The sequence below is a fragment of the Capsella rubella genome, unplaced genomic scaffold (genome assembly GCF_000375325.1).
Source record: "Capsella rubella cultivar Monte Gargano unplaced genomic scaffold, Caprub1_0 scaffold_1, whole genome shotgun sequence".
NCBI lineage: Eukaryota > Viridiplantae > Streptophyta > Magnoliopsida > Brassicales > Brassicaceae > Capsella > Capsella rubella.
In genome coordinates this window covers 13,537,462-13,558,608 of record NW_006238923.1, presented here as the reverse complement: position 1 = coordinate 13,558,608, position 21,147 = coordinate 13,537,462, and the positions used below count along the sequence as shown (strand labels likewise).

Here is a 21,147-nt window from a genome sequence, read left to right as displayed (position 1 = left end):
AAAAGTGACTTTTATTTCTTTGACTGGTGTATAATTGTTGAGATTTGACTGATTTCCTGTCATGTGACTTGAAGCACCACTGTCGAAGTACCACGGTTTGGTTGACACATTCTCTGATGAGGTATATGCAACATGACAGTACATATCAGATTTAGCAACATACACTTGTGTTTCTCTTAACTTATGTGGATGAAACTTTCCTTGATGCAGCAGCTTCTTAACCTTGTATATATATCTGTAGCAGTTCGTTTTGATATCACCATGACGTCCACAATAATAGCACTCAAAACCACTGACAGTTCTCTGACGATGATTCTGCAGTTTCACTATTGCAGGTCTTGTTAGAACAGCTTTAGCTCTGTTTTCTGAACGTGTCTGACAAGAATTGTTCTTAACATGCTGAACCTTTACGAACAATGTCTTCTCACTCGATTCACCTCCATGATATCCAATTCCGAAATTTGACTTCCCAACTCTTCCTATAGCCAGAATGCTATTTAGATCTTTAGTTCCACTATTCATCATGTAGATCTTTCTTTGTGTATCACTCTATCTTGTCTGAGACTTCTGTTTTTCTCAGTTTCTACAGAGAGCTCATGAATGATTTGTTGATTCTTCTCTGTTTCAGCAGTGAGCTCTTTTGTTAGCTGATCATTCTGAACTTGAAGGATGATTTTTTCTTCTAACCAAGACACCTTTTCTTTTCCTAGAGCAAGCCAACTATCATACAAACTTCTGAATTCATAATTGATGTCAAACTCCTTTTCAGCATCTGATTCACTTTCTAACTCACTTTTCTCACTGGTTGATTCACTTTCACTAGATGAGTCTCCATCCTCTAGCCTTCCCATGAACGCAACATACCCCGTATATTCATCCGTTGAATAATCATCTTCTGAGTTGCTATCACTTTCAACGGATGTAAGACTTATCCTTCATGGTAGATGAGCCTATGCAGTCATACATTGTGTGACCAATTCCCTTGCATTCAGTGCATTTCAGTTCCTTTCTCTTCAGCGATGGACACTCAGACTTGATATGTCCAAATCCTTGACATTCATGACATTGGATTTCATTTTTCTTCACATTCCTTTCTCTGTCTCTATCACGTTCGTTCAGTTGATTATTCACAAAATCTCTTCTCTCAACTCTTCTTAAAGCTCTTGTGAAATTCTTGGCCATCAAGCTCATCTCCTCCTTAAGATCTTGAAGTTCTTGTTTCTCACTAGATGCCATGAAAGGCATTCCTTTAGACGTATTGTTTTTCCCAGCAGTGATCTCTAATTCATAAGCTTGCAGCATGCCTACTACTTCTTCAAACTCAATATTGTCAGTGTCTAACGATGTGCCCATTGCAGTCCTCTTACTCTCGAACCTCGATGGTAAGCAACGAAGCAATTTCTTGACAAGTTTTTTGTCTTTGTATGTTTTGCCAAGGTTTTGTGCTTCACTTGCAATTGCACTTAGCTTCCCACTAAACTCTTCAATTGTCTCAGATTCATCCATAGTGAGATTTTCAAACTTCGACGCCATCATATCAATCCTTGATCGTTTGACACTGCTTGTCCCTTCATAAGCTTTAGCCAGCTTATCCCACGCTTCTTTAGCTGATTCACAGTTTTGACTTCGCTTGAACTGATTTTCACTTACTGAGTTAAATATCAGAGATAACCCTTTTGCGTTTGCTGTAGGTTTTGCTTCTTCTGAATCAGTCCACCTATCCTCAGGCTTTAGGATATCCTCCCCATATTTAGTTTTCATGATCGGTGGAGACCATCCCAAGTTTGTAGCGATCCAAGCTTCTTTACAAAGACCTCGAATGAGGGCTCGCATCTTCACCTTCCAGTGACCGTAGTTAGTCCTCTCAATCATGATTGATCGTCCCACAGCAATATACTCTTTGGTCGAGGCCATCCCTTCCGCAGGAACCTCACCTGTTGTAAAGATACAACTTGGTACAGATGCCCGCTCTGATACCAAAACTCAGAACCACTGAGTTATACTCTTTATTAGAAATCTGATTAAGAAGTTTACAACTCTCTTAATTGGTTTTACACACAGCCTGAACCGATTCAGCTTGTCACCTGAGATTTCTAACCTTAAACAAGAACGGATCTAAAGAACAACACTCTTTCTTATTGATGCAGCGAGATATTCCAAATATCTCTTATTATTATCTCTTAATTTATTTATTATAATTATTCTAGAATATTCTTAGTTTTAGGGTTTTATGCTTTATTATAAATAGGCTTCTTAAGCCTCCTATTGTATTCAGTTATTTTGATATATTGATTAATCGAAAGATTTAAAGAGGTTATTATAACCATTGTGAAGAGTATCCACAAATCCAAGAGCTTTTGCGAAAGCCCTGAGAGGAGGACTCTCAAACCCTAGATTTCCGGGTATTCTGAGAATCAACGGATCTCTAGTCCTATCCCTAGAAGTTTCCGCTCCATCATTAGCTGATGCAGCGCAGATACAAGATTCGAGGACGAATCTTTTCTTGGCCGGGGAGACCTGATGCAGCGAGATATTCCAAATATCTCTTATTATTATCTCTTAGTTTATTTATTATAATTATTTTAGAATATTCTTAGTTTTAGGGTTTTATATTTTATTATAAATACGTTTTTAAGCCTCTTATTGTATTCAGTTATTTTGATATATTGATTAATCGAAAGATTTAAAGAGGTTATTATAACCACTGTGAAGAGTATTCACAAATCCAAGAGCTTTTGCGAAAGCCCTGAGAGGAGGACTCTCAAACCCTAGATTTCCGGGTATTCTGAGAATCAACGGATCTCTATTCCTATCCCTAGAAGCTTCCGCTCCATCATTTGGTATCAGAGCTGCGTCTCTTTGATTTCTTAATCAATGAACGATTCTGGTTATCACATGGCAAGTGATTGCATCTACCCTATCTTGGACGAAAGTCCTTTTATCGAGAGAGAGGAGAACCACCAGATCTACAGAGAAATTGTTGGTGATCCGATCTATGATGTTTATGAAGAAGATCTTATTTGTGCAAAGTTCGGGCGAAATCAGATCCGTGCAAAATTCGGGTTTTCTGCAGAAATCATGAAACCACCGATTTGTGTAAGTTTCATGCAAGTTCCGACCTGTACATCCGTCGAGGAGGTGATTTGTGCGAAATTTTGGTCAGATCCGGTTCGTGCAATTTTCGGGTCAGATCCGGTTCGTGCAAATTTTGGGTCAGTTACAGTTCGTGCAAATTTCGGATCAAACCGGGATTGTGCAAAAATCGAGCTAAATCAACCGACAGAGATAAAGATGGATCTACAAAGATCACTTTTGCTAAAAAATCTGCTGAAGATTCGAGGGAGAATCTTTCTTGGCCGGCGGGAGCTGATGCAGCGCAGATACAAGATTCGAGGACGAATCTTTTCTTGGCCGGCGAGACCTGATGCAGCGAGATATTCCAAATATCTCTTATTATTATCTCTTAATTTATTTATTATAATTATTCTAGAATATTCTTAGTTTTAGGGTTTTATGCTTTATTATAAATAGGCTTCTTAAGCCTCCTATTGTATTCAGTTATTTTGATATATTGATTAATCGAAAGTTTTAAAGAGGTTATTATAACCACTGTGAAGAGTATTCACAAATCCAAGAGCTTTTGCGAAAGCCCTGAGAGGAGGACTCTCAAACCCTAGATTTCCGGGTATTCTGAGAATCAACGGATCTCTAGTCCTATCCCTAGAAGCTTCCGCTCCATCACTTATCCTTCTTGTTTTCCGATATAGAGTAAACACTACTCTCTTAAAAAAAAAGCTTCACAACACTTTTTCTTCCCTTAAACGGCTAATCCTAGCAAGCATCACAACAACCCCTTTTATATTCATAAGGTTGCTCGATCTCCTAGGTTAGTGTTTCTATCTTGGATACCACCAAATTTTCAAACGAATATCTTCTTTCTTAAGACAGACTGTTCTTTCCTTAGGCCTCCACGTCATCAGGTCTGTTAGCATATTGTCCACGTCAGCTTTTGCTCCTTACTTATTACGCTTTCATTCTGAAACAGCTACCAGCTTGTTCCAGCAAGTCCACGCATCCTTGTTGCACTTACAAAAGAGACTCTCTTTATCTCTTGAACCTTTTACTTGCCTAGCCAAATGAGTTTAAATTCAAATTCACATCCAGATTCATTGTTGCTACTTAATGAATGTTAAAAAGGATGGCTGACTTGATTGCTTGTCTAGGTTATAAGACTTATGACATCTTGTGTTGAAATAGGAATGGCTAATGTCTTCAGAGTACAGCTTTTGAATTGCATTCTAGAATTACGAACTAGGACATTGATTTTAAACTCTTTTGCAGCAAGTTTTGGTTCTGAGTCCCCACCTTCAAACCTCTCTCCCTACTTTGAATTTGCTTGAGGCCAAGCAAAGAATAAGTTTGGGGGAGTTGATAACCCTATATTTTATACTGTTAAGCATATGTTTTGTGCATTATTTGCATGTCTAGGTCTCTACTTCTTAGGGTTTCTAGTCTCTTTGCATTATATTTTGCATCTAGGATCTTTAGCATAGGGATTTGCATATCATCTGCATTTTAGAGCAAAAACAGGTACACTCGGACACTGCAAAGCATGGACCTGATCGAGTGTGTCCAGCCCGACCAAGCGAGCACGATCGAGCACCCGGACTTACAAGAGGAACCTGAACACGGACGAGCCGAGAGAGGACCCGAACGAGCCCAACAAGCACCCGACCGAGCTCACCTTAAACCGACTTTGTAATTTGTCTTTTTGTGTTTTAGGGCTTCCTGCCCTTAGTATAAATAGACCCTTTGGGTTGCTAAAAATGAGTTTTCATTAGGGTTTTTCTCTGTAGCCACCAAACATTTCCAGAAACTTGTAATCTTTATATCTTTTGATCTATTGAGAATTTGGAGTTGTTTCTTACAATATCTTGCTCCTTAGATCATTATCTATCTAGTTATGAAAGATTCAAAGATTTTTGGGTTTGTGTTCTTCATGATGAACTCCATATCTGAGTAGTTTTTCTAGGGTTTAGAGGATGGGTTAGGTGATGAGGAATCTTAGTTTCTAGGGTTGCTTAAGTATAGATTTAGGTAGATACCTTCTGGATTAGGAGATCTTAATGCTATCTTAGCATTAACCATGTGGGATTAGATCTTAGACATTCCAGCACTCAAAAAGTGTTCAAATGGAATGTCTGATCAACTAATGCCAGAGATCTATTTGCTTACCCAAGAGATTGGTTGTTAAGGAGTAGATTGACATTAATGAGCTTGTTCTTTATGCCTATTTATAATATGTTTCATCAATGAAAGTTGAGATTAGGAAGTGCTATAGATCTGATAATCTTTGCCAAGAGATTGGACTGATTAGGTTAAGTGGTTCATTGTCTAGGATTAGATTTATCTGAGCATGTTAAGCATCCCAAAGTTACTAAGTGGATTCATCACCCCATTAGCCCATCCTTAAGACCCTTTGTCTATCTGATTGATTACCTGCTTTTACTTATTGCTTTCAATATTGCTTTTTTAGTTTACTTTTAAACATTATAGTTCTTTAAACCAAACCTTGAATTACTTGGCTTGACTTGATTAGATCTGCTATATCTTGATTGTTTACAATACATCCATCTGGATCGATACCTCTTATGCTACATCGCATTGGGGAATTGAATTCCAAGGGTACAAAAATACATGTTTCAATATCCATCAGTTTCAGTCTCTGAGTCATCGCTTTAATGTTCTTCTTCTTCACTATTATCACCATCGCTGTATCCATCACTCACATATTCATCCTTTTTCGTATCCATTATATCATAAAGACCTTCATCTTCTTCTTCCTCTTGCTCATAGTCGTCATCCATTGCATAGATGGTTGTTATGGCCCAAATACAAGTTAGTGGCAGAAATGAAAGATGTCAGTGAAAGAAAGCATAAAAAAGGACATGCTTCGTGCCATTGATGTTGAAACTAGGCCCTCTTCCACCCTAGATGTAGAGTTCATATATAAGTCCATGCTGACATATATCAACTTTTTAAGTATAACTGTGAAGAAATATGTGCTGCGGAACTGTCAGATAAAGTTATGAAGCTATGATTAACTTTTATGGTGCCCATGTTTGTCGTTCCTTCTAGGTCTAAAACTAATGAGACAATGAAAGATTTTGCAAAGATCAAAGACAACCAAGAGCACCATTATGCATGTGAGGTGTTGAGGATAAACACTGGTGACAGTTTTAAATCTTATATAAAAGGAAACAACATGATTTAGTTTTGTTTAAGTAAACCATTAGTAGCCCGAAAAACGCCTAAGAAAGAAAACCTAAAAGTACAAGGATATGCACAAAACCCTCAATATTGGTGATCAACTGTAGTTCTCACCCCAACATCCTCTCTTTCTCACCAACGACTTGATAGATACATAGTCTAAGTGATTTATGTGGACAAAAACTATTTTCGCCCGTATATATATGAAAAATATGAAAACGATGAATGTGAGGAAAAATAAAAAGACATAGGTGTTTGTGCCCAATTAAATATGAAAAAAACAAGATAGATCCATGATTATTTTGATCTTATTTGATTCCTTTACAAAATTGATTTTATAATTTTCTTAAATGTGTATTTGAAATGAATTTTATGCCTTAATAGTAATCTAACTTTCTGTATGAAAATTTTATAACTATCATCAATTAAATATAATGTTACCAAATTATATCAAATAAACCCACGCTACGCGTGGGTTCACAACCTAGTCTATACTTTATAAAAGTTGAGGCTATAAGCTTTTGAAAGCTTCCACATAGGATTTTAAACGACCAATAGGGATTAGACATCTCAATATTTAACATTTTTCAAATTACAATAATTTCTTTATTAAGTTTTTAATGTAAAAAGGAAAATAATAAGATTATGGACATAAAAGATATATTATAAAATATGGAGATATTTCTAAATTTAATATTTCATTTTCATAATAAATAAATTATATAAAAATAATCAAAATGCAAAATTTTAATTTTTGTTAAATTTTAAAACGAAAATACTGAGATTTATTGTGAATATTGTGTTTGAGTAAATTTCTATTTTAAAAAGTTAAATCAGTTGATAACCCCATATTTTACCCAATTTAGGCATACTTTTATTGCATGTTTTTTCATAGTTTGAGTCTTGTTTCATATGCATTAGAGTCTCTTTTCTTTCATTTTCCACTCTTAGGTTGTTTTTGCATTAGTATTGCATATTTTGTGAATTTCGAGCATTATTAGGTGTTTTGGAGCTCTAAAAGAGAAGGAAGGTGTTCTTTTCATTTTTGGGACTAAACAAGAGAATTGGAAGTATAAAGAATGAAAAAGGAGGCACTCGACCAACCAACTCGACCGCGTCAACAATCATCCGATCGGATGCATTATACGTCCCTCAAAGATAGACTCGAATGAAGATCTTGAGTTGGGTTCTAGCTTCCACGTTCTTCATCAAACTTGTTGGAAATTGAGTTATCACTGTTTTACTGAAGGTATATACATCCAGATTGAAGATTGAAGCTGACCCGACCAAGCCACTATCTGACCCGATCAGATGGAGTGAATTACCAGATTTTTTAACTAAGCAATGGACCCGACCGAGTCTTGGATGGACCCGAACGAGCCCAACATGCACCCGACCAAGCTCACCTCAAACCGACTTTGTAATTTGTCTTTCTCTGTTTTACGGCTTCATGCCTTTATTATAAATAGACCTCTTAGGTCATTAAGCCAAAAACGAGTTTTCATTAGGGTTTTTCTCTGTAGCCACCAAACATTCCTAGAAACTTGCAATCTTTATATCTTTTGATCTATTGAGTATTTGGAATGTCTGATCAAGGAATGCCAGAGATCTATTTACTTACCCAAGATATTGGTTGTTAAGGAGTAGATTGACATTAATGAGCTTGTTCTTCATGCCTATTTATAGTATGTTTCATCAATGAAAGTTGAGATTAGGAAGTGCTATAGATCTGATAATCTTTGCCAAGAGATTGGACTGATTAGGTTAAGTGGTTCATTGTTTAGGAATAGATCTATCTGAGCATGTTAAGCATCCCAAAGATACTAAGAGGATTCATCACCCCATTAGCCCATCCTTAAGACCCTTTGTTTATCTGATTGATTATCTGCTTTTACTTATCGCTTTCAATATTGCTTCTTTAGTTTACTTTTATGCATTAGAGTTCTTTAAACCAAACCTTGAATTACTTGGCTTGACTTGATTAGATCTGCTATATCTTGATTGTTTACAATACATCCATCTGGATCGATACCTCTTATGCTACATCGCATTGGGGAATTGAACTCCAATGGTACAAAAATACCTGTTTCAATTTTTAATGAGCTTGTTCTTTATGCCTATTTATAGTATGTTTCATCAATGAACGTTGAGATTATGAAGTGCTATAGATCTGATAATCTTTGCCAAGAGACTGGACTGATTAGGTAAAGTGGTTCATTGTCTAGGATTAGATCTATCTGAGCATGTTGAGCATCCCAAAGATACTAAGAGGATTCATCACCCCATTAGCCCATCCTTAAGACCCTTTGTCTATCTGATTGATTATCTGCTTTTACTTATTGCTTTCATTATTGCTTCTTTAGTTTACTTTTATGCATTAGAGTTCTTTAAACCAAACCTTAAATTACTTGGCTTGACTTGATTAGATCTGCTATATCTTGATTGTTTACAATACATCCATCTGGATCGATACCTCTTATGCTACATCGCATTGGGGAATTGAACTGCAAGGGTACAAAAATACCTGTTTCAGTTTGTTTCAATTTGGCGCCGCTGCCATTTGGATGTTATTCTTTCCATTTAGGATCTCAGTTCTATCTAGATCAAGTTCTTTTACTTTCTTTTATATTCGATTATTGATTTCTACCGTTGCTACTTGTTTGTCTTGCATCTCAGGTACACTCGACCGAGCTACACTCTGCACTCGACTGAGCTACACTCTGCACTCGACCGAGCTACACTCTGCACTCGACCGAGCTACACTCTGCACTCGACCGGGCCAACTACAGATCCGATCGAGTCTGCCACGTGTTTCTGATCGAGTAACCTTGCATGCACACCAGATCAAAGGCAACCAGCACCTACTCAATTACCTCAACAACATTGACCGCTTGCCAAGACAACTCAGAAAGCAACGCGTTCAAGCATAAGACAACAACCCTCATCAAGTGGAAATGGAGCCTCCACCATGCGCCCCAACCCTAATCAGATCCGGTGATGCCCCACGAAACCACACAACTAGACAAGGAATAGTCCCGCCAGCAGTCCAGAACAATAACTTCGAAATTAAAAGCAGTCTCATCTCAATGATACAAGGAAATAAATTCCATAGATTATCAATGGAGGATCCACTCGATCACCTCGATGAGTTCGATCGAATGTGTGGCTTAACAAAAATCAACGGGGTGAGCGAAGATGGGTTCAAGCTGCGATTGTTCCCTTTCTCCTTAGGCGACAAGGCTCATCAATGGGAGAAGTCTTTGCCAGCCGGTTCAATCACGACCTGGGAGGAGTGTAAAAAAGCATTCCTATCCAAATTTTTCTCCAATGCAAGAACCGCCAGATTGAGGAATGATATCTCTAGCTTTGCTCAGCGTAACAACGAAACCTTTTATGAAGCATGGGAACGATTCAAGAGCTATCAGTCACAGTGTCCTCACCACGGTTTCAGCAATGAGTCGCTGCTTAGTACTCTCTATCGAGGGATACTACCTAAGTTTCGCCTACTTGATTGCTTGCCAAATTGAAACATGTATTTTTGTACCCTTGGAGTTCAATTCCCCAATGCGATGTAGCATAAGAGGTATCGATCCAAATGGATGTATTGAAAGCAATCAAGATATAGCAGATCTAATCAAGCCAAGCCAAGTAATTCAAGGTTTGGTTTAAAGAACTCTAATGCATAAAAGTAAACAAAAGAAGCAATATTGAAAGCAATAAGTAAAAGCAGATAATTAATCAGATAAACAAAGTGTCTTAAGGATGGGCTAATGGGGTGATGAATCCTCTTAGTATCTTTGGGATGCTTAACATGCTCAGATAGATCTAATCCTAGACAATGAACCACTTAACCTAATCAGTCCAATATCTTGGCAAAGATTATCAGATCTATAGCACTTCCTAATCTCAACTTTCATTGATGAAACAGACTATAAATAGGCATAAAGAACAAGCTCATTAATGTCAATCTACTCCTTAACAACCAATCTCTTGGGTAAGCAAATAGATCTCTGGCATTAGTTGATCAGACAATCCATTTGAACACTTTTTGAGTGCTGGAATGTCTAAGATCTAATCCCACATGGTTAATGCTAAGATAGCATTAAGATCTCCTAATCCAGAAGGAATCTACCTAAATCTATACTTAAGCAACCCTAGAAACTAAGATTCCTCATCACCTAACCCATCCTCTAAACACTAGAGAAACTACTCAGATCTGGAGTTCATCATGAAGAACACAAACCCAGAAATCTTTGAATCTTTCATAACTAGATAGATAATGATCTAAGGAGCAAGATATTGTAAAAACACAACTCCAAGTTCTCAATAGATCAAAAGATATAAAGATTACAAGTTTCTGGAAATGTTTGGTGGCTACAGAGAAAAACCCTAATGAAAACTCATTTTTAGCTTAATGACCCAAGGGGTCTATTTATACTAAAGGCAGGAAGCCCTAAAACACAAAAAGACAAATTACAATGTCGGTTTAAAGAGAGCTCGGTCGGGTGCTTGTTGGGCTCGTTCGGGTCCTCTCTCGGCTCTTCCGTGTTCAGCTTCCTCTTGTGAGTCCGGGTGCTCGATCGTGCTCGCTTGGTCGGGCTGGACACACTCGATCGGGTCCATGCTTTGCAGTGTCCGAATGTACCTGTTTTTGCTCTAAAATGCAGATGATATGCAAATACCTATGCTAAAAATCCTAGATGCGAAATATAATGCAAAGAGACTAGAAACCCTAAGAAGTAAAGACCTAGACATGCAAATAATGCACAAAACATATGCTTAAGAGTATAAAAATATAGGGTTATCAAAAATCGAGTTGGATAATTGTACTGGTTAGCCCTCACAATTCACCTATAAATATAGAGTCTATACCTCTAAATTAGTACTTGGTTCCATTAGTTTCGTAGTTCTAACTTTTTTGTTAAATTCTTTTTTATTTTTGGTTTAGTTCATATTTTGATAATATGATTTTCTTTCTATTGCGTTTTCCGAATAGTTTCTATTATTCGAGTAGCTTATCACCCATTTATGAGTTTGTAATTCTATTTGAGGTTATAATTGTTTTTTAATGTTGTATTATTTTTTGCCGTGTATTGATTGTTTAGTGCAATTCTAAGTTTTTAATGGCTTATGTAAGGAGTATTGTCTATATTGGGATATTCGAAAGGGAAATTGGAGAAATTGGAGAAGATAAATGATATAAAACTAATCAAAATATATAATTGAACTTTTATTAATTCTAAAAACGAAAATATTTAATTTTTTGTTAATTTTTATGTTAAATTATTTCAAAATTTATTGTGAATAATGTGTTTGAGTAAAATTTTCTATTTTTAAAAAGTAAAACTAAGTTGGATAATTATGCAGTTATCCCTAACAATTAAACAGTAAATATAGAGTCTCGACCTCTACATTAGTATCTGGTTCCATTAGTTTCGTATTCTGGTTTTTGTTGTTGTTGGTGTAGCTCATATTTTTGATAATATGATTTTCTTTGTATTTAGCGTTTTTGGAATTGTTTGTATTATTTGAATTGCTTATATTTTTATATTTTTATATTTTTATATTTTTTTATTCCATTTGAGATTATATTGTGTTTTTTAATAGTGTTGTATTATTTTTCTGTGTTTTAATTGTTTAGTGCAATTCTAACTTTTTTCTTTTTTATGGTTTATGTACTTGGAGTATGATGTTAGGCTGATGATGCTAAGGTAAAAACCACAATCCGATATCTTTATTTGTTTTTATTATTTATTGATATCTTGGTTAGTTACTTTGTTTGTTGTTTTTATGAAATTTTGTCTGAGTATTTTTGAAACATCAAACTAAATTATGGTAGAAAATGCATATAATTTCGAATTAAAAATTTTAGATGGACGATTTTTTTAAGAGTAGTGAATTCATTAATCGTCATTCATAAATAGTTTTCACAAAATTATATCGCGTGGGTGCAAAACCTAGTCTATACTATATAAACGTTGAGGCTATAAGATTTTGAAGGTGTCCACATAGGATTTTAAATAACCAATAATAATTAGACATCTCATTAGTTAACAGTTTTTAAATTACGATAATTTCTCTATTAAGCTTTTTAGTAAAAAGGAAAATAATAAGAAATACGGTCATAAAGATATATTATAAAATATGGAAATATTTCTAAATTTAATATTTCATTTTCATAATAAATAAATAATATAAAAATAATCAAAATGTAAAATTTTATTTTTTGTTAAATATAAAAACGAAAATACTGAGTTTTTTTATTATTAAATTACCTAATAATTTATTTTGAATATTGTGTTTGAGTAAATTCTATTTTAAAAAGTTAATCGAGTTGGATAATATGCTGGTTAGCCCTAACAATTCAACTATAAATATAGAGTCTCGACCTCTAAATTAGTATTTGGTTTCATTAGTTTCGTAGTTCTTACTTTTAAAAAAAATATCTTTTTTTGGTGTAGTTCATATTTTGATAATATGATTTTATTTGTATTTGATTTTTTCGAATAGTTTTCATTATTCGAGTTTCTTATCACCCATTTATGAGTTTGTAATTCTATTTGATGTTATAATTGTGTTTTAGTGTTGTATTATTTTTGCCGTGTTTTGATTGTTTATTGCAATTCTAACCTTTTTAATGGTTTATGTAAGGAATATTTTCTATATTGGGATATTCAATCGGGAAAGATTTTTAATGAAGGAATTGGAGATGATGCTAGGAAGATATACAATTTTTATAAGGTTTTCATGATTTCTTTTTACGATATATAAAAGGTATATAAAGTTTTATACACATATAAATGTAATTTGTGTATTTATTTATAAGCTTATACACATATTTGGATAAATTTCAATATTTTTAGTGGTTTTTTTTTATAAAGTTTGAAAAGAGGTATTTTTAAAAAGAGGTATATGAAAAGGGGTATTTTTGAAATTTCCCCAAAAATAAATGATATAAAACTAATTGAAATATATAGTTGAACTTTTATTAATTTGGAAAACGAAAATACTTAATTTTTTGTTAATTTTTATGTTAAAATATTTCAAAATTTATTGTGAATATTGTGTTTGAGTAAAATTTTCTATTTTTAAAAAGTAAAACTAAGTTGGATAATTGTGAGAGTTAGCCCTAATAATTCAACTATAAAGTCTCGACCTCTACATTAGTATCTAGTTCCATTAGTTTCGTATTCTGATTTTGTTTTTGTCACGCCCGTGTCTGGAGATGCTTTTGGGCAGGATGAAGGCAAGGTTCCGGAAGTGGTTTGACAAGCAGGTCGAAGAGTAGACCGTTGGCTTGTGTTGTTTTTGAGTTGTTTCGGTTGTATCTCTTTTGTATTTTTCATTTTTGGTGTAATGATTATGACATTTGAGATTAATAAGATGAGTATTTCTTGGATTGACTTGTGGTTTCATGTGTTAAAGAAATATGTGCGAGTTTCTAAAAATAGAAAGTGTCGGGTTTGACGGTTCTATTTTTGGAAAGTCTCGGGGTGGTGGTTAGTATAGCATTGCGATGCTATAAGTGGACCACAGGAGGTATATCTGATCGAGAGATATGCTCGGAGGCGTTTAGACTTATTTGCTTGGATATGATGTGATGGCCTCGGATGACGATTCGAGTGCACGCTTGAGGGTGACGACCCGAGAGCGACCGTGAGACTTCCCGGATACCTTAGCTAGAAGGCGGGTAGCCTAATAGTGAGCCGGTATGACTTGAGGGTTGCGACCTGAGAGCAGGGGGAGTGGTGAGACTTCCTGGATATCGTAGTCTAAGGTTGAGGCCTGAGGACGAGCCGGTATGATTCATGGGTTGCGACCTATGGATGGGGGAGGTGGGTGTGTATGAGCAAATAGGGTCTCGAACGTGAGTATATTGATTAGATAAGGGCCTCAGAGAGGTCAGTGGTGTACTGACGGACGTGTTGAAGGATTCGAGGACAAATCCTAGTTAGTGGGGGAGAATTGTAACGCCCGTGACCGGAAATCCGGGTGGTATCGATCGACACTTTGGTCGGGTGTCGATCGACACTAGTAATTTTGGTTTAACGGTTTAAGATCGTCAGTTTAATTGAGGCTTGGTTTGGGGAAACCTAGGTTTAACGGTTATAAGCTTTGGAGCGCCGTTTCTCTCTTAAAACTTCACTTTGTCGCTTTGTGAGTTTATGAGAGAATAGAGAGTGAGTTTGATCATTTTTGGTGCCTTTGAGTGGGTTTTAGGAAGGATCAAAGCTTGTTCTTGGTGGTTCAAGGCTAGAGGAAGGTTGATCTGTGGTGTTTGGTGTCTGTGGAGATCGTTTCCACCCTTGCAAGTCCCTGTTCGTTGCTGTTCTTTCTTGTTTAAAGAGGTGAGTGCATGACCAGGCTTATCTAAGCATGTTTGATCATTTTTTTAGGAGTTTGATGATTGTTTGATTAATTTCTTTGCTTGTTTGGCTGTTTATTTGATAATTGATGCATGTGGAACCCCTTGGAGACTCGCTCATATAATGATGGTGATTTGGAGAATAGATCTAGTGAGAAACGCAGTTGGAGCGTCTGCCGAGAGTCGGTGTCGATCGACACCAACGTTTCCTCTCGCGAGGATAAATGCGTTTTACGATTGGAGTGTCGATCGACACCAGTGGCGGATGTCGAACGACACCGATAGTCAGAAGCGATTCTGGTCTATCTTTTATTGGTTGTTTGGTTCTTTTCTTTGGATAATGGTTGAATGTGCTTGTGTGTATAGCCAGTGGTGGGATGATTGCCTCACTAAGTATTTATGAAATACTTATGCATATCTTTCTTTAATGCAGGTAAAAGCAAAGTGTGGTCTGTGGAATCATGGCGAGTAGAAGAGGATGATCTAGGCGCTCACTGGTGTTTTAGATTATTGTTAGATTTGTTAGGGTGTTAGAACGGAATTTAGAAGCATGTTAGGGTGCTCATGTTTCTGGAATAATGTTTGGTTGAACTTGTTGGTTTAATGGAATTAATTTCATGGATTGTGTTTAAGTCTTTTGATGGTTATGTTATTTGTGATTTAATTGATTTGAATTGATTAGGCTGGTTTAGTTGGTTTACAATTAGTTGGGTTAATCCGGTCTGCATGCTTTTCAAAAAAAAAAAAAAAACGGGATGGGTTCTTTCAATTTGGTATCAGAGCATTTACGGTTCTAGGACGAGATTTAATTGGTAAATTGTGATATGATGTGTGAATTTCATTGAGGAGCAACGATGATGTGGATTGCATGCTGATTGATTTGTGTGTTTTATCAATTGTGTGAGCATGGAGACCTATATCATCCTCTCGAGCCTTCAATGAGATTCCACGATAAATTATGTGTTTTGGTGTTTATCTTTGGTGTTGTTAGTCTTCTGTTGTAATGCATATGGTTAGAGGTGGAGCTGTCGGTCGTGGTCGTGGTCGTGGGCGTGGTCGCGGTAGGGGGCGTGGTGTAGTCTCCGGTAGCGATACGAGTGTGGACCGGAGTGCTACGGCCGATTTTGTTAGCAAATTCCAGTCGCATCAGGAGGGGCCCGTGGGTGGTGAGAGTGTGAGTGCTGTGGGAGCCGGTTCGTCCGGGAACGGTACTAGTGTTGTTGGAAATCTGGTTGGGGGTGTTCCAGCAGGTGGAGTCCACGGTCAGAATGATCGGCTTGCGAATTTTCTGACGCAGCTCTTGGAGCGTGAGGTGCAGGCTCCTGTCGGGCCTGGTGTGCAGCCCGTTAGGCCTGGTGTGCAGCCCGTTATTGGGGTTGTACAGCCTGAGGGGGTAGGTGCGGTGGTCGAGCAGCCGTACTACCTGAGGATGTTGGAGCAGCTGCAGCGGTTCGGGTTGTCCTTGTTCTTTGGAGACTCCGACCCGGCTGTAGCGGATGAGTGGCAGGTGCGATTGGAGCGGTATTTCCAGTCGATGAGGTGCCCGGAGGCGTATCGGGTGGACCTAGCGGCCCACTACTTGGCCGGTGATGCACATTTGTGGTGGCGGGGCGTGCTGGCCAAGAGGGGCAAGGATTGGCAGTATGGGGAGATTTCTTGGCAGAGTCTAATGCCAAGTATTTTCAGGCGCAGGCACTGAACCGGATGGAGTCACAGTTCTTGGCGTTGACTCAGGGCGAGTGGTCGATGCGGGAGTACGACTCGGAGTTCAGCCGACTCTTGGTGTACTGGGGGCGCGCGGGAGATCCTGAGCAGATGCAGGTGCGTCGGTTCATGAAGGGTCTCAGCCCTGATATGAGGGTGCGGTGCAAAGTGCGGGCCTATGCATCGCGTGTGGAGCTGGTTGAGCTAACGGCGGGGATCGAGGACGAGTTGAGGAGTCACGGGATGATTCCTAGTCCGTCGGTGCAGCCGAAGAAGACCCAGCCGCAATCGGTTCCGAGCAGAGGTGGCAAACCTGCTCAGGGAGAGAAAAGGAAGTGGGATGACACTTCCAAGGAGAGTACGGGTGACCGGAAGTGCTTCAAGTGTGGGAGCACGGATCATAGGATGGCGAGTTGCCTGAAGAAGGGCAAACCGTGGGTGGATACCCGTGTCTGTTACCACTGCAGAGAGACAGAGCACATCAAGACGAGGTGTCCTAAGTTGCAGCAGATGGCGGTAGCAACGATGCAATCGGTGATGCAGCCAGTAGTGCAGCAGTGGGTGCAGCCAGGATTGCAGCTGGGAGGGCAGTCTTTGGCTTAGCTGGGAGCACCGCTGGTGGCACAGATCGAGGGATCGAGGGGGCACTCGACCGTGGAGACAAGAGAGCCAAGCACTAGACGGCCAATCACAGGATTAATTCTAAGACTCAGTCTGTTTCCTTCTGTTGTTTTAGAATTTTTGTTGTTTTCCTGTGATTTTGGTGTGGGCGGTCTTAGTGAAAATGTTTTGTGTAGGGACCTTGTTGGTGGGCGGGTTCTTGTCCCACGTGATCTTTGATTCTGGAGATACGAATAGCTTCATTACCCCGAAGTGCGCGGCGGGTGGTAACATTCGAGGAGATCCCGATGGTCGTTTTGGAGCTGTTAAAGTCGCAGGAGGCGCGTTGGTAGAGGTTCAGGGACGGGCTAGTGGTGTGGATGTACTGATTGCAGGAGAGTCGATGCCGGCAGATCTATACATTAGTCTGGTGGAGTTGTATGATGTAAATTTGGGCATGGATTGGCTGGATCGGCACGGAGTTTATCTGGATTGTCATCGGCGGAGAGTCTATTTCGAGCGGCATGGACCGAAGATGTATTACCTGGGTGTGAGACCGATTTCAGGGAGTTTAGTAATTTTGGCGATGCAGGCGGATAAGATGATCCGGAAGGGACGGGAAGCTTACTTGGCTACGATTGTTATGTAGTGGATAAGATTCGGGTGGTCCAGGAGTTCGAGGATGTGTTTCAGTCGTTGAAGGGGTTACCACTATCTCGATCTGATCCCTTCACGATTGAGTTAGAGCCCGGGACAACGCCATTCTCTAAGGCTCCGTACCGGACTGCTCAAACAGAGATGGCTGAGCTGAAGAAGCAATTGAAGGATCTGCTGGATAAGGGTTTCATCCGTCCTAGTGTTTCACCGTGGGGAGCACCGGTGTTGTTCGTTAAGAAGAAGGATGGGAGTTTTCGGCTGTGTATCGATTACTAGGGACTTAACCGAGTCACAGTGAAGAACAAATATCCTTTACCGCGGATTGACGAGTTGTTGGACCAGTTGAGGGGGGCTATGTGGTTCTCTAAGATTGATTTGGCATCGGGGTACAATCAGATTCCTATCGACGAGGCCGATATCCGTAAGACGGTCTTCAAGACGAGGTATGGGCATTATGAGTTCGTGGTGATGCCTTTCAGGTTGACTAATGCACCAGCGGCGTTCATGAGGCTGATGAACAGTGTGTTCCAGGCGTTTCTGGATGAGTTTGTTATCATCTTCATCGATGATATTCTGGTGTATTCTTAGAGTCCTGAGGAGCACGAGGGGCACTTGCGGACAGTGTTGGAGAAGCTGCGGGAGCATAAGCTGTATGCTAAGCTTAGCAAGTGCAGTTTCTGGCAGAGAGAGATGGGTTTTTTTGGTCATATCGTGTCTGCACAGGGAGTTTCATTGGATCCAGAGAAAATTAAGGCTATCAGGGATTGGCCTAGACCGCATAATGCCACAGAAATTCGGAGCTTTCTGGGATTGGCTGGTTACTACAGACGCTTTGTGAAGGGCTTTGCCAGCACAGCTCAGCCGATGACCAAGCTGACGGGGAAGGATGTTCCTTTTTTGTGGACTCCTGAGTGTGAGCAGGGTTTCGCCCAGCTCAAGGAGATATTGACGAGTACGCTGGTTGTAGCTTTACCAGAGCTGGGAGAGACGTATGTGGTGTACACGGATGCTTCGGGAGTTGGTTTTGTGTGTTGATGCAGCAGGGTAAGGTGATCGCCTATGCTTCGCGGCAGTTGCGGAAGCATGAGGGCAACTACCCTATGCATGATTTGGAGATGGCAACGGTGGTCTTTGCTCTGAAAATTTGAAGATCTTATCTGTATGGAGCGAAGGTTCAGGTGTTTACAGATCATAAGAGTCTGAAGTATATAATCACGCAGCCTGAGTTGAACTTGAGGCAGAGGCGCTGGATGGAGTTGGTTGCAGACTTTGATCTGGAGATAGCTTACCATCCCGGTAAGGCTAATCTAGTTGCAGATGCTCTGAGCAGGAAGCGGGCGGCTTCAGCTCAAGGGCAGGATATGGAGACCTTGGTGGGAGAACTTAGCACCTTGCGGTTGTGTGCTATTTCCCAAGAGCCACTAGGGTTAGAAACAGCTAACCGAGTAGATCTTCTTACCAAAGTTCGAGCGGCTCAGGAGAAGGATGCGGGGCACGTTAATGCTTCTAAGGATACTGAGTCGGAGTATCAGGTTGCAGCCAATGGTACTATCCTTTTGCATGGGCGGGTTTGTGTGCCCAAGGATGAGGCGTTGAGACGAGAGATCTTGAGTGAGGCTTATGCGAGCAGGTTCTCTATTCATCCGGGAGCGACCAAGATGTACAGAGATCTGAAGAGGTACTATCATTGGGTCGGGATGAAGAGGGACACGGCGAAGTGGGTCTCTGAGTGCGATGTTTGTCAACTAGTGAAGGCTGAACATCAGGTGCCGAGTGGTTTATTGCGGAGTCTCCCTATTCCAAAGTGGAAATAGGACATGATCATGATGGATTTCGTGGTAGGTTTGCCAGTGTCTCGGTTCAAGGATGCCATTTGGGTCATTGTGGACTGTTTGGCTAAGTCTGCACATTTTTTGGCTATCAAGAAAACTGATGGAGCGGCAGTGTTAGCTAAGAAGTATGTACAGGAGATTGTGAGACTTCATAGAGTACCGGCCAGTATTGTGTCAGACCGGGATTCAAAGTTCACTTCGGCGTTCTGGAAGGCTTTCCAAAAAGAGATGGGTACTGAGGTGCATTTGAGCACGGCTTACCATCCTCAGACAGACGGGCAGTCTGAGCGGACCACCTCTATGATAGACCCAAGTGGGGGAGAGGAGCATTTATGGTGTGGATTTTGTTCAGGAGACTTCAGAGAAGATTTGGGTTCTGAAGCTGAACATGAGAGATGCGCAGGATCGGCAGACGTGTTATGCTGATAAGAGGCACAAGGAGTTGGAGTTTGAGGTTGGAGATATGGTGTACTCAAGAAGGCGATGTTGCGTGGTCCTAACAGGTCCCTTACCGAGACTAAGCTGAGTCCGAGATTTATGGGTCCTTTCAGGATAGTAGAGCGGGTTGGACCAGTGGCTTATCGGTTGGAGTTACCTGAGGTGATGCATGCATTTCATAAGTTATTCCACGTGTCAATGCTGAGGAAATGTTTTCACAAGGATGATGAGGTGTTGGCTACGATTCCGGCGGATCTTCAGCCTAGCATGACCTTAGAGGCGAGACCAGTGAGGGTTCTCGAGAGGCGAGTAAAGGAACTTCGACGGAAGAAGATTCCTTTGATGAGAGTCCAGTGGGACTGTGATGGAGTCTTGGAGGAGACTTGGGAGCCAATGGTCAGGATGAAGGCAAAGTTCCGTAAGTGGTTTGATAAACAGGTCAAGGAGTAGACCGTTGGCTTCTGTTGTTTTTGAGTTGTTTCAGTTGTATCTCTTTTGTATTTTTCATTTTTGGTGTAATGATTATGACATTTGAGATTAATAAGATGAGTATTTCTTGGATTGACTTGTGGTGTCATGTGTTAAAGAAATATGTGCGAGTTTCTAAAAATAGAAAGTGTCGGGTTTGACGGTTCTATTTTTGGAAAGTCTCGGGGTGGTGGTTAGTATAGCATTGTGATGCTATAAGTGGACCACGGGAAGTATATCTGATCGAGAGATATGCTCGGGGGGGTTTAGACTTCTTTGCTCGGATATGATGTGATGGTCTCGGATGACGAGAGTGCACGCCTGAGGGTGACGACCCGAGAGCGAGCGTGAGACTTCCCGGATACCGTAGCTAGAAGGCGGGTGGCCTAATAGTGAGCCGGTATGACTTGAGGGTTGCGACCTGAGAGCAACGGGGGAGTGGTGAGACTTCCTGGATACCGTAGTCTAAGGTTGAAGCCTGAGGACGAGCCGGTATGATTCATGGGTTGCGACCTATGGATGGGGGAGGTGGGTGTGTATGAGCAAATAGGGTCTCGAACGTGAGTATATTGATTAGATAAGGGCCTCAGAGAGGTCAGTGGTGTACTGACGGACGTGTTGAAGGATTCGAGGACGAATCCTAGTTAGTGGGGGAGAAGTGTAACGCCCGTGACCGGAAATCCGGGTGGTGTCGATCGACACTGAGGTCGGGTGTCGATCGACACTAGTAATTTTGGTTTGACGGTTTAAGTTTTAAGTCGTCGGTTTAATTGAAGCTTGGTTTGGAGGAAAACCTAGGTCGACTTTATAAGA

General features: G+C 39.9%; 1 non-coding gene and 2 pseudogenes across 1 annotated transcript; 1 reads left to right on the top strand and 2 right to left on the bottom strand.

Annotated features, from left to right (window-relative positions):
- The window catches only part of LOC111832381, a 4,083-nt pseudogene extending 2,169 nt beyond the window's left edge, over positions 1-1,914 (bottom strand).
- Positions 1,915-2,874: 960 nt separating this feature from the next.
- LOC111832380 lies at positions 2,875-20,316 on the top strand (annotated as a pseudogene).
- On the bottom strand, positions 9,612-9,718 carry LOC111828801. Its single transcript, XR_002832561.1, has one exon. It is a non-coding gene; the product is annotated as a small nucleolar RNA R71 (small nucleolar RNA).
- Positions 20,317-21,147: the final 831 nt, after the last annotated feature.